Source organism: Cebidichthys violaceus, unplaced genomic scaffold (genome assembly GCF_023349555.1).
Source record: "Cebidichthys violaceus isolate CVI_PGR_0920_01 unplaced genomic scaffold, fCebVio1.0.p SCAF_21, whole genome shotgun sequence".
Lineage (NCBI taxonomy): Eukaryota > Metazoa > Chordata > Actinopteri > Perciformes > Stichaeidae > Cebidichthys > Cebidichthys violaceus.
In genome coordinates, this window is record NW_027176384.1 from 375,396 (window position 1) to 389,038 (window position 13,643).

Consider the following 13,643-nt stretch of genomic DNA (forward strand, 5'->3'; position numbering starts at 1 on the left):
GAGGATTGAGGCCTCCTAATATTAGTAACACCAGTGGAGAGGGATTTCTTTATGTGATCTCATTAATTTAGGACTCCTCACAAAAAAAAAACGTGTTCTCAGGCTTGAAGCTGTGATGAGGAAGCGACAAGGTAACACAAAGGCTGCTCAGACACACCACGACGGCTTACTGTGTCAGTGAGGCGTAGATATTACACTTGCTACATTCTGTTTGGCAGTAAAGCTGTAACCAAGTGAGATTACTGTCAATGGACTCTTTTTCTTTTTTAAATGGTTCAACAAAGCCACCGCGATGAGAGTGATGCCAGATTGTAGCTTTATCACACACAAAAAAACTATGTGCGCTTCTCACTCTTCAGCTAGTCTCACACCACACAAGCAAAGCACCTCACAGCTGTGTAATTGGTATATCCTGCAGCAACCGTGCGATACAAGACTCTTTGAAGGAAGATCAAAACTGAAAATATGCTATTTTTAGAAAATATCAAGGAACTATGAGGACTGGTGTTGCAAGTATGCCACCATGTCTGTACATATGCAAATGAGGGTATGGATCAAGCATGTCCTCCTGACAGCACATCAAACATTAGAAATGTTCTGATGCCATTATTTTTCCCCCATTGCGATACCTCAACTTGCGTATCGGCCAATACCGAGTTCCGATCCCATAAAAAGAAAGAAAGAGGCGATCGTTAGATACTTCCATCATCGATTTCGGACGCAGCAATAGTTTTTTCACCAGAGCTGATGATGGAAGAAGCTAACATGTGAGCCAGCTTGCATCATTCTCATCTTGTTTATTTCTGATCTCTGATGTGAGTTTCACATGCACGGTACAGATCTGGCAGGATTTAGGGTCCAGTTAGTGAGTGAAACGTGTCGTTGTGTAAATTAGCTGATAAATGATATGACAAAGTAATATTGCATTTTAGGCTGTCGTGGTACCAGTACCGGAACTATACTGAACAGGATGTATTTTAATACAGTCTCAAAGCAGGACATTGATGGAGCTTAATGACAATTGCACCTTAGATTAACTGAAGGTGAACCTCGGCCATTTGGGATTAGTAGCATTATTTTTCGCATGGATTATGAACTGGCCTGCTGGAAATTTTGTAGGGCGTAGGTTTGGAATAGTTTCAATTATCATCATTGTAAAAAAACATTTCAGATGGAAAAGCATGAACAGTTCGGGCACCATAAGATAACAGTGAGAACGGGGAAATGGTAACATGTAGCGTGTTCATGATTGGAGCAGGATGTGATAACGCAATGTGACTAATTACACTCCACTCAGCAGTTCCATTGGATTGAATGTGAAAGCTCTAAAACACACACTTCACTAGACCGGCTAGACTTGACATTAACAGTCCACTTCTGGAAAAAGGACTAAACAGAGCGCCACCAGCCAGGGCTCTCATGTTCGCTGAATGAACGTGCTTGTGTGCTTTTCTTTTTGGCATTTATAAAGGGCTGTATTTCTTTATGTCCCTTGAGGTCGAATAAAACACTCAATAGCCCTTCACATGGCTTTCTCCTCCCTAGCTTTTAACTTTGTTAATTGAGAGCGACGGAGCCTTAAAAAGCATCAGAAGCCACATGCAAATGTTCCCGAGGCCATTCTGAACTCGAGACAACCATGATTCAGGACCTCACATAAGCAACAAAATGAAAGAGCTTGGTCGGACTCATTTGGATGCTGTCATGGTTCAGTGACGCAGCAATGTTGTTGCTTCCTTGTGCAGGATCAACGTCGCATAAATTGGACACACGTGCATCTGTATATTGCAATTCATACCCATGGATTTACACAAGAACCCACACCCAGACAGACGTTATTTGCATCCCACGTTTGCCCTGATTTTCTTTAAACAAATTCACATTGACACAACATTGACCTGCAGTCAAATCCAGTGAACAGAACGCACCACATCTGAGTGGCTCAACAAGTTGTGGGTTTGCAATACAGTTACGTCACTCTTGCCATTAAAACACTTTTGATGATTCATTATTTGTCACCAATCTTGGAACTGAGGAGGAATGCTTGAATCTATCATTTCACACCCTTACATGACTTTTGAGCAGAGGAAAAAAATATTTCAAGAGATGGTTTCTTTCCCATTTGCCAATCTCTAACCATTCCTTAAAATAACTATGCTCAACACCTCTTCCCTTGAGTAGCCTCAAGACCAGTGGGTCTCTTAGATCACTTAAATAACATCTACAGTTATAATCAGCTAGCAAACTAGATCCTCTAAAAACATGTTTGATTACAACAAATTAAACCTCTAATAGTCTGTCCTAGCCGCTTAACTCAACTGTTTCAATTATTTAATCACCCTGCTTTGAGGCATGCTGTTTGGTTTTATTGCCGCAAAAGGCAAGAGTCATTGGTTTGTATTCCTATTGCTATACCAGCATAATGTTACAATAAGGCTAAAAGACAAAAATGTTCTACGAGCACACGGTATAGATACAGAACATTTTTTTTCCCTGTTTGGGCAGGCCCAGACCTGCAGGGTAAATGTGACTCAGGCGTGGAAAGAGATCTGTCCTTCCTGTAGACTATAAAATAAAGAAAAGGCATATGTTAGGCCTCAATGCAGGCCTAAATGACTGCAGCTTCACACGTACATGTAAAGCAAGGCTCTGTGGTGGATCTACCAAAGTAGCAGACCCTAGCAGCTTGCTCTCACTCAATCTCTCATTGCACACACACAGGCATACTCCATTCACTGCTGCCCACAGGGCTGTGCAGGCCTGTTGGCCAGTAGAGCTCGTGGCGGGCCAGACAGCACAGACCCAGCTGTAAAAGAGAGGCTATCTCTATACAACGGCCACAGTCAGCACTTTGGTACTCTTACAAACAGATGCTGCCTATTATGTTAACTAGGATTGTTTGAGAAATATTTACATTATGATAGAACTGTTATTTCATTGTTCAGTTAAGTAGATCTTTATTGTCTCACTTGGTTTATTTTGTTGCTTTGCCAAACAATGAAGTGGAGAAAAGCCAAAAGAAAGGAGGCACTGAGCAGGATAGCAGCTCTTGCGCATTAAAACGTGATCGATGCATGAAAACCGTTTGTCTCCGTCCAATAAAATGCCCAATCTGACTGCTGGTACATTGGCTAAGCAAGATAAACAGAGTTAACCCACTCCAGTCCGTGTTAATGAACTGGTGAAAGATCACACAGCTGTCAAAAAAAAAAGGGGCTTCTGCTTTCAGCAGCACTGATGCCCTCCGGGTCCCCGTGCCTAATCCCGGGATCAATAATCTCATTGTCAATACAACCCCATGAGCTGACACTTACGTATCTGTAATACCTGATACACACTATTAATCAATGTGTGTTAATGGGAATGAGAAAAGCCAGTGTCACAGTAAATTCCAACTCACTAAAAGGTGAGAGTAAGAAGAAATTGACAACAGCAGCTGGAACTACAACAAACCAATCCTATAGCGGATTTTGAGACAGTATCCCTCTTCCGTTTATCTGACTGAACAAGGACAGTACATCCCCAATTATCCCAAATTCGACCCTACTACATGTGGGATTGTGAGTGCAAGTGACAAGAGCGGCACAGCACTCAATAATTCATCGCTCAGTATAGTATTTTGTGGCCTGACTTTGATACACCAAAGCAGTGGCAGGGCTTCTAAGCAAGAATATATATTTTTCTTTTTTGTTCATATGTGAAAGGATATAAATTATTCACTTGTAATCTGTATTCCTTGGAAGCTTGAAGCACACTTACCAGACGGTGAGTAAAAAACACCTTATAATATAATTTACAGTTCTCAGGTTTTAATTCAATGTCTGAGGCATTATAAATTGTCATTATGTAGGTGGCTTTGTTGTTAGGGTTAGCTGAATGTTTCTACATCTTTTTTTAAAATACTGTAAAATTAAATAATGTAGACAAGGCAAGACAATAAGGCTCAAATATCAGTATGCCAAACACAGAAAAACTGAGGAATAATGGTTATTAATGGACAAAATGGCTGCAACCAAAGACTTTTTTCATTATCAAATAAGCTATTATATATTATATACATTAATCATTTGATGGTGTTTAATATAAAATATCTGAAAATATAAAATAAATATTCATTTATTATTATAGTTGGTTAAGAAAACCAGCAAACATTCATATTTGAGTATCTGTGACCTGTAAAAATTTGGAATGTTTGCATTAATTAAATGTCAGACTCTAGCTTGCTCCTTGCCGTTTCTCTCTGAAATCATTTCATGCATAAAAAAGTAAAAGCAGAGGTAAAGACAAGGATGACTTTCTCATTTCATAAATGTTCCTGAGAGAGCAAGCTGGTCACTGCTACAGCATTCATGAAGCAAATGGTGGTCTACATTTTCAGCAGTCTTCTGAGCACAAAAATAAGTATGCTATAATATATTATCTTAGTTCTATAGTCAAATGTAAGGCAGACACGCATCAGTCAGGTCTTCCCTGAAATCATCAGTCCCTGAGGATTGATGTATGAATAGATGGAGAATAGATAGGGAGGTAATAAAGTTGGGCAGCCACAAAACGCATTAGAACAGCATCCAAGCAGTGTAGCTGTATCACTGTATCAGTCAAGTACTAATGTGTGTGTAGATTAATAAACCAATGGAGAGATTTACGAGACTTTAAAATAAAACAGTTATTCGTAAGTCACGCAGCTGCATCATCGCTGACCGAACAAGTGACAGTTCCTGTGATCCATCGGTTACGGGACACCTGATAGCTTCTGCTACCTGGTTATGTGAGAGACCAGCGTGGGAAAAGTATGCGATACCCATTCAAGAACGGTTCCACTTATTAATGGGTCTTCTGTCGAGTAAATAACTTGCAGGTAATATATCACATAGCTGTAATGGATGACTGGCTTGAATGAATATATAACAAAGTGGAGGGGTTTCCTGTGCTTTAGAAAGGACACACTGATGCATTGTAGTCGTTTTCTTCTCGTCTATATTTGCTGGCATACATTACAAAACTAAATTATGTCTAATATAAGTGGTCAAGTCCTCAAGACAAATGTATACTGCCTCTATTTGAAAAAGAAAAAAAAACATCAACAGTACACAGACAGCCAATGGCTATATTCTCCAACAATTCCATATAACTGGCAGAAACTACAAAAAAAAAAAAAAAAGGTGAGATTTGCTGCTTGCAGCGAGTGGGGAAGCAACCAAGCGCTGGGTAAAGGTTAAATGGGCTTTGTGAGTCATGGATCACAGCGGAGACTGGAAGAGAAATGGAGTGGGTTGAGGGTCAATACCAGCAGTGTGTATATGGTGGGAAAATGCTGGGAGGACACTGAGGAGAAAAAGCTGGGCGAACAGGCGTAGTGCAGAGCTGATGATTATATAAAGAATGTGGTGGATGTGTTCCAATGTCATATTTGATAACGTCATTTGTCACAACAACCTTGTGTCCGTGACATTTCAATTAAAAAATTATACAAATTTGTTTCATATCATGTGACAAAGGTAATCATTTTGAACTGAAGGAAAAAAACAAAACAGTTCATATGACTTGCAAACTATTTTTTAAAGCTGTTCTAATAAATATTTCTATCACAGCAATGGATCAAATGGCTATGTGAAATGTGAATGCGTCAGTGACAAACCCACAGAGAACCATCACCCGACTCAGCCAAGATGTAAATGTAGCATTTAGCCAGTGTTTGCTAACATGTTCGCCATATTAATTAATTCTATAAAAGGCGTTAATAGTGTTATGTTTACAGATTGGTACCCTGTGCCCAAGTGGCAATTTCAATGAATGTAGGTTTATTTTTTTTTTTATTAAAAAAGTAATCTAGGACAACTTCACTCTTTGCCGTGCCCATCCTCAAGAAAAGGGGGAAAAAGACAGAGATTCATCTATACATCACATGGCTGTCTTGCCAAAAGTATAGCTGCTGGCTCCAGGCCAAGTCATTAAAACTGTTAATTATCTGTACTAGTGCAAAAAGCTGTGAGGAAACAGCTCTATCATTAAAAGAAAGGTTAGGCAGAATATATTTTGTAAGAGAGACGGTTAATTTGGCATTACAAATTGAAAAAATGATGTTCCTGCTTCCTGGTGATCAATGGTTTTGACCAAAAGTTAGCAGTACTTATTAACACACAAAATGTTGTTTTAAAAGATGAAGATGTACAGTCAGCCTATGTGCTGTGTATCTTAATGGTAAACAAAAAACTGTTTTTTGACTGTAGTGTAGCAAATGTGCCAGAAAAGCATTTGCATTACCAACAATTAATAGTACATCTCTAAGGGACAGGTAGCAGCTTCAGTCATTGTATCCTCTATGGCCCTACGTCTCTGTGTCCCTTTGGGCAGGTGGTGTGTGAGTATCGTCACTGTATCTTAGCAGTCTGAGCAGGGACATCAGGGTTATCTCCTCCCCACAGAACAGACACCGGGAGAACAATCTGTTCCTCCTTTTGATCAGTATCAGCCACAGAGTTTCAGAGTTTCAGAGAGAAAATCATTGAACGTTTGTTTCATGCTAAGCTGGTATCTACAGCTTCCAATGATGTGCGCTTGTCTCGAATCTCACGTCAAACTGTAATAAGCAAAAGTGCTACAACAGCAGCCTGGCTCTGATAGGACAATGCAGAGTATCTGGCAGCCCAAAAACAAAACAGTGGGCTCAGCAGTTTTAGGGGTGATTGTGACGGAGAGGACGGAGTGGCAGGGTGGGGCATTACTACTGATGTGAAACGCCACTGACTTTTATGGGCCGACATCCAGAGGCATCGGATGATGCTGAGCAGGAACAAACAGGAAATTACTTTGTTTTACAGTAAATACACAGCCTGGGCTGCATTGGGGTCTGTTGACAGGAAAGACGTGCTGACTGTACAATAAAATGGGTTTATGTGCCGTTTACAACTGAAGAGCAAATCATCATCAAAATGGCTCTTCAATCAATGAACCAAAAACTTCTGTTTGCTGTAATTATTTTGCAATTTTGGCTGTCAAAAACCCATAAACTTTAAGTTTGGCTCACCACACATGGTGGTGTTTACAGTCAGTAAAGGATGGATTGTATCTATTGTATATAGCTTGAAATCACTCATTTGTATTTCAGATGCAAAAAAAAAAAATACACTTTTGGCCAAAAAGTTCATATTTACCCTTTCTTGTGATGGCTATATTTTGCATCTCCTAATTCACCATGGCAGTTGTGTGTTATACAATGTCACAGTTTGGCCTCTCTTATGTAATGCATGTACATTACATGTCATCTCTTTACATAACCCATTGAAAATGTCATCATAATTCCCTGGAGCAGCACTGTAAATACATGTGTCGTATGGATGTTTTCCGCGAGCCTGCACCACACAGTGTGGGTGTGTGGATTATACAGTTTAAATAAAAATGAAAAGTTGGACTAAACAAGTAAGTTTAACAAGGCAGATGTTACACAACTCCCTGTCTCTCTCTTCAAAACCCATGAAGATGAGCCTTTAATTGGTTTATCAGTTAACAGACACGTCTTAAGCTGATAGATGACTTTTCCACTCTGAGAACCGCTTCTGTTCTCCGTCCTCATATCTGCTCGCAGGACAGTTTATTTTCCTACAAAGACGTTCTTTCAGTACAGAGGGCTCTCATTGAAGGAGGGTTGGATTTAGGACTTTAGAAGGGCCTTCTCTAAAGGGGTCAGGCGAGTAGGATCGAGGACACGCATGCGGCCCCCCCCCCCCCCCCCCCCCCCACACACACACACACACACACACACACACACACACACACACACACACACACACACACACACACACACACACACACACACACACACACACACACAAATTGACGATCGGCAGATGCTCAATAAAAAGTGTCCCCTGAACAACTGAGGCCTAACTCGGAGTTCCCCTCAAGACTAGACTCCACAAATGCTGCTGAGAGCAACTTTTGCTAAATAATGGAGAGATATTTATCAATACATGGTAAAAATGTGGCAAAATATGTTACCGGCATACTGTGCAGATACAAATGTCCGCTGAAGTGGAGGACACCAGTCTTGCGACACGGAGCATTAGGGGCCCTGTGTAGATGTAGCATGAACACTGTCGGCTTCGGGCCAATGAAATACCTTAAAAAGCAATAAATAATTACACACTCTACAAATCATGTGTAAAGTCTCTAAAGATACATTTCCCATCAAACTAATCTGTCCTCATGGCTGGGGGTTAAAAAGATGTAGTCCTCCACATAAAAAAAAAAAAAATCATCCATAGCTGACAAATTCAATTATGCCATGTAAAAACATCTTTAATAATCATTGTTTAAGGCTGGTTGGCTCACACCCGTCATGTGATGCTGGTGCCTTGAGCCAATTGGATGTTTGTCTTGATAAGGAGTTCTTTAATGGCTTCTTTGACCCAAATCCTCACTAATCATTTTAGAGCTGTGACAAAGATTCTGGTGGATGGGGGGGTAATATTATTTTTAAGCCTACTGTACAATGGATTAAGCTCCCACCACTGGGATTTGCACATTCCTCCTTTGTTTCCCTTAAAGCTTGTTAAAAAAAATGAGGATATATATATATATACATATATAAAGATATGAACCATATGCCTTTGATATCTGTTTACATATCGTCTTTTCTCTTGTCAAATGTCCCGTTTAATCTTTTTTTAAACTATGAGTGGATTTAACATGATTGGGATCACCTGTTGTGCTGAAAAGAATTCATCTTTGCCTGCATATGGCTCAGTATATAAAATGAAAATCACCCGTTCAGACGGATATTGCCGATATGTTTTTACACTCAGCAAGTGACAGCTACTACCAGTCTGGCAACTCCTCTGCTCCCACCCACTCTCCCATCTGTTGCCCACCTGATCCACACGAACAACTCAACCGTCGAAACAAGCAGACTCACACCCACTATACGCTCTATTCAAAAGAGACTGAGAGGACACTAAAAACATGCACGTAGAAATTTACTTTTTAAGCGTATATCATGCGAGTGTGTGTACATGTATAAGGTAGAGTGTGTGTCGTACGGGAGTGGCGTGCTCTGTCTCCTTTTATTAATCTCCAGTCTCTTGCTCTACTTCAGATGCGGCCTGGCACAGCTGGTGATCACAGCAGCACGTCGCTCCTCTCCTCTTCTCTCAATTCTTCTTTACTTAACTCCTCCTCATCGGAGCTCTTCTCCTCCTCCTCAGTCATTCCCTACATATTTGTCCAATCCTTTTCCTATGTGCTCTTCTTTCCCTATTTCCTTCCCCTCGTTCACTTTTATTTTCCGTCCTTTCCTTTTCACTTCTTTCTCCCCTCTCCTTTCCCCCCTCTTGTCTACTCTCACCCTTTCTTTCCTTAACTTCCTTTTCTCTACCCTCCTTACTTTTATTCCCTTTAACATTACTTTCCTCTCCTTTTCGATTGTTCTCCTTTCTCCCCTCAACTCTCATCCCTCCTCCTTTCCTTTTCCCCCCTCTACTGGTTTATAAACCTTAATTGATGATTTACAACATAGTACAATAAACTGTATACTTGTATACTGAGATAGTGTTTGGTGTCAGGTTGGAACCTGGTTGCAACTCACAATTCTTTTCATGATCAATTAATGTTTAATTTGTGATGATTATTATGTTTATAGTCTATACAAAGGCAGCAAATTGTGAAACATGGAGATCACACTTTCCCAGAGCCCCAGGGTGACATATTTAAAATCATGTTTTATCCAACCAAGACAGGCATTTGGCTTCATGTTTAAAAATCACGTTGGCAGAAATATACATGTACACCTGACCTGACATTATAAAACCGTCTGCTAAAATCAAGCCTGTCTTACAGTTATGTACAAAACTCCTCATCGTCCTTCAATGTGCAGAAACTAGGTCTCTCCCATCTCCAAGCAATAACATCTTCCCAAAAAAAAAAAAACACAACAAAAAAACCATCTGTCTTTATGGAAGGCAGAGAGAATAACATCTGCTCTCTCAGAACTCTACCAACAGCAAAGTGTCACACTCCAGACACGGCTTTAACTTTCCAATTCATCAATCCTCAGCCAGTCATGTTAATTTAATGTGTTCCTGTCCCTTAATGAAAACAGCCACCCAAACACGTCCAGCTGTGAGCTAAGGGTGTGGGGGCGTTTATGTGCCTCCCGCCCCCTAACCCGACATCATCGCCGCAGGGTGCTGATGCTATTAACCCAAAGCATACAGAACAATATGATGCTAATTGTATTCATTTGGCTGCAGCTTCCACAGCAGTCTCAGAGAAGCTAGCGAGGGGTTTAGGAATCTAACCCTAGACAAAAAACCCAGGATGGCTTCATTAACACGTGCACCTGCATACTATATTGGTGTTTGCTGGGAGTGAGCTTAACAAACTCTAGGGATGAATTAAAAAAAAAGCATTGTTTCCCTCGTAGCAGCAGCAGTGCCTGTGGCAGTGCAGGGGCTGATAACCAAAACCATAATTACAGCATAATATGCAGTGTTATAAACTTCAGATGTGCAAACCGATTTTCTCGCAGCATTTCCTCAGTATATCAGGGATGGTGTGGCAAGAACCAAATCCCACCCATATGAGCTCATAGTGATGCTATATGCAGTTTTGTGACGTGTTTTGTTCAAGGTGAATAATTAGTCAATTAGTCAAGAACAAATGAAATATATTTGCTGGCTCCATGTTCTCAAAATTGTTTAACACTTTAATGTATCACTGCATATTCCATATCTATTAGTTTTGGATGCTTGGTCAAGACAAAACATAAGTTCTTCATGTTGGGTGTTCAGTACTTGTGATGGGCATTTTCCACTACTTTATTCAAAATATATTTCACAGGTAAACAATGAATAAAAAAAAGAATTATGGATAGCAGAGCTACGACAATTAATTGATTATTCATTCAACAGAACAACTTTAACACTCGACTAATCGTTTGTCTTTTTTATTTGGCAGAAACAACCAAAAACAAAACAAGCAATTTGAAGGCATCACCAAAACCATTAATTAATAAAGAAAATAACATCCAGTACAGTTTATAACATCATGTCAATGTATCATATACACATATACGCTACACAAGATGCTGTTTAGATCACAATATTTTTAGGAGAAACAATTAATTGATCAAAATATAATAGCATTTCCATGTACATTTACTTTGCATTTACTTTGGTGTCCAATTCTTCTAAAATGACACATCTACAGTTTCAATCTCACCTGAGTGAAATGACAGAAACTAGACCTCAACCCTAATCTGCTACAAACAGCCAGAAAAACAACATTATGCATCTCCCGCGTCTGGAAATTGTGTCATCACTTAAGGCGACAGAATGAGGATGAGAGCCCACCATAAGCTCCATCACCTGACTTGTGTCTAATGGGCCGTGGATGAATGGGAGCGCGGGAGAGTGACGATGACACTGCATCTGCCATGAGTAATGGCTCAGCGCTGGCTCGGCACTGACAAGTCTGGGGACCTGTCACAGGAGACTGAGGTCATGACTTGTGATGTCTCATGAGGAGGGGGGGGGGGGGGGCAGGGGCTCACCAACGGGGATGGTGGTGCCAACGCACGATACCTGCCGTGCCATGGGCACGCTACAGCATTGCATCATATGATTCATTTTCAAAATTAGATGCACTCCTTGTCATACTAATCAATTATAGCCCAGGTATTTTTAAATAAATGATACATAATATAATATTTTTATAATATTATTTTTAATGTGGAAAGATTAATTTGAGGTGTGTCTAATTTCATAAAGTATGCTTGAACATTAGGTCTTTTTCACAGCAGACATTTTGACTTGTTATAATAGGAAAAGCACAGCTGGTTGGATGCTCGCTGCAAACATTAGCATGACATAATCACAGAGTCAGAGAGTGGAATTCTTATTACCATCACAATGATTCTTCCTACAGACTGATTTGGAGTCAGGTGTGATACACACTGGTCACATACCGTACGTTGACTGTTGACGACATGCCTGTTCAGAACGGGCCGAATGAATGGCCTGTTGTGTTGCTACTTGCAGCGCTCTCGACAACCACTTAAACAAACTATTTCACACTCAACACTGCGCTTCCTTGGGTCTTCAGCAATAGACCTGGCATGACATAGTTGCATCACACACACACACCCAAGTCGCGGCTAATCATGGTCAAACAATGGTGAGATAGGCATACAGTCTGGGTCATGGGAAAAGACACCAGACTTTACCTTTACTAGGCAACCTGGGTCTGGAGCTGCCAACTAAAAGGGCCCTAAACATCTAATAGATCTATTATGATGATTAGATGTGAAGATTATTAAATGTTACTATTCTAACTCATTATACCCTGAAATGACTTACAAAAGGCCTCCAAATCACTTTAAAATATGCAACTCAGCTGTGTAGGCCACTTCTTACTGTGTACCATGTACCTCAGAGGACAAAAGAGAAGAAAAGTTTAGAAAATCTAGCCGCTATATCCAGCATAAAGCAGCAAAAGTCAACTGCAATGAGCCGTCTGCCCGCAGCTGTCGACATGAGAGCCCAGACACTCCGCCCCTGCTACACAGAGGGCTGTGTACTCGTTTATTCAAAGTTTATTCATTTTGAATGTGTCGCGTGGCCAAATTCAAATGGGGTCCCAAGCAATACACCCGCCAAGTGTGAAGTAGATCAGAGGAGCGGTTCTCAAGATATACAAAGTGTTCTGCAAACATCCTTGTGGGCCCCAATGAGAATTAAATCACTAGTCTGTTTGTTGGTAATTATCTACCACTGAGCAACAGGACAACCCTGGATGTATGTCATTTTATTTCTTTAAAATCACAATGTGGAAACATTATAGGCCTTATGTCACATTCATATCGGCAGGCATACAGCTTCTATGACATGGTCAGCAACTGATAATAGATTAATCATGTTGTCTAGGCCTCTAAAATGTATGAAAATAGTCAAGCTGTCCATATTTCTATTACATATGACAAGGAAAACCAGCAACTCATCACATTTAAGATGCTAAACCCAGAGAGCGTTTGGGCTTTTGCTTAAAAATTGACTCAAATGATTATTAAATGATTTACTGAACAATCCTTTCAGCACTAATACTGACTGCAAGTTCTGAGGATTCGGCTTAGGAATTTTTAGCAAATGTTTTTTTCAAATCCAAAAGATGAATCATCTTCTTTGATTGACCACCAATCCAATGTCAACTCAAACTGCAGAGTAAATCTTAAGTGTCACCCACTCCGTTCTGCCCTCTTATGTGCCTTTGCATTTGAAGACATGTTGAAAGATATATTAGACAATATTTTGAGAGGGGAAACCATACAAATATCACAAATAACCTTCCATCATTGAACCCTTGAATTAATGTTTTACGGAAGAAATTGATACAAAAAATATTGATCAACAATGAAAGAATAGGAGGCTGTTGCCCCCACCCCACCTACTGATCATCAATAGACCCCTGCTGACTATTAACATATCTACATAGAATACCTGCAAACAAAGAATCAGTGCTGCTTGCCTTTAAGTCAAAACCCTCGGATTGACAGCAAGAGGAGCTGAGCTACATAAGGCAGCATCACTGGCAGACATCACATAATCCTCTCAGCCTGTGGGCCTGCATGCACCGGCCGGCGGCAGCAGCAG

General features: G+C 40.4%; 1 protein-coding gene across 11 annotated transcripts in view; it reads right to left on the reverse strand.

Moving 5' to 3' along the window:
• Positions 1-13,643, reverse strand: part of nrcama (neuronal cell adhesion molecule a) — a 51,471-nt gene that overhangs the window by 37,225 nt on the left and 603 nt on the right. The gene's annotated exons all lie outside the window — the stretch shown is intronic.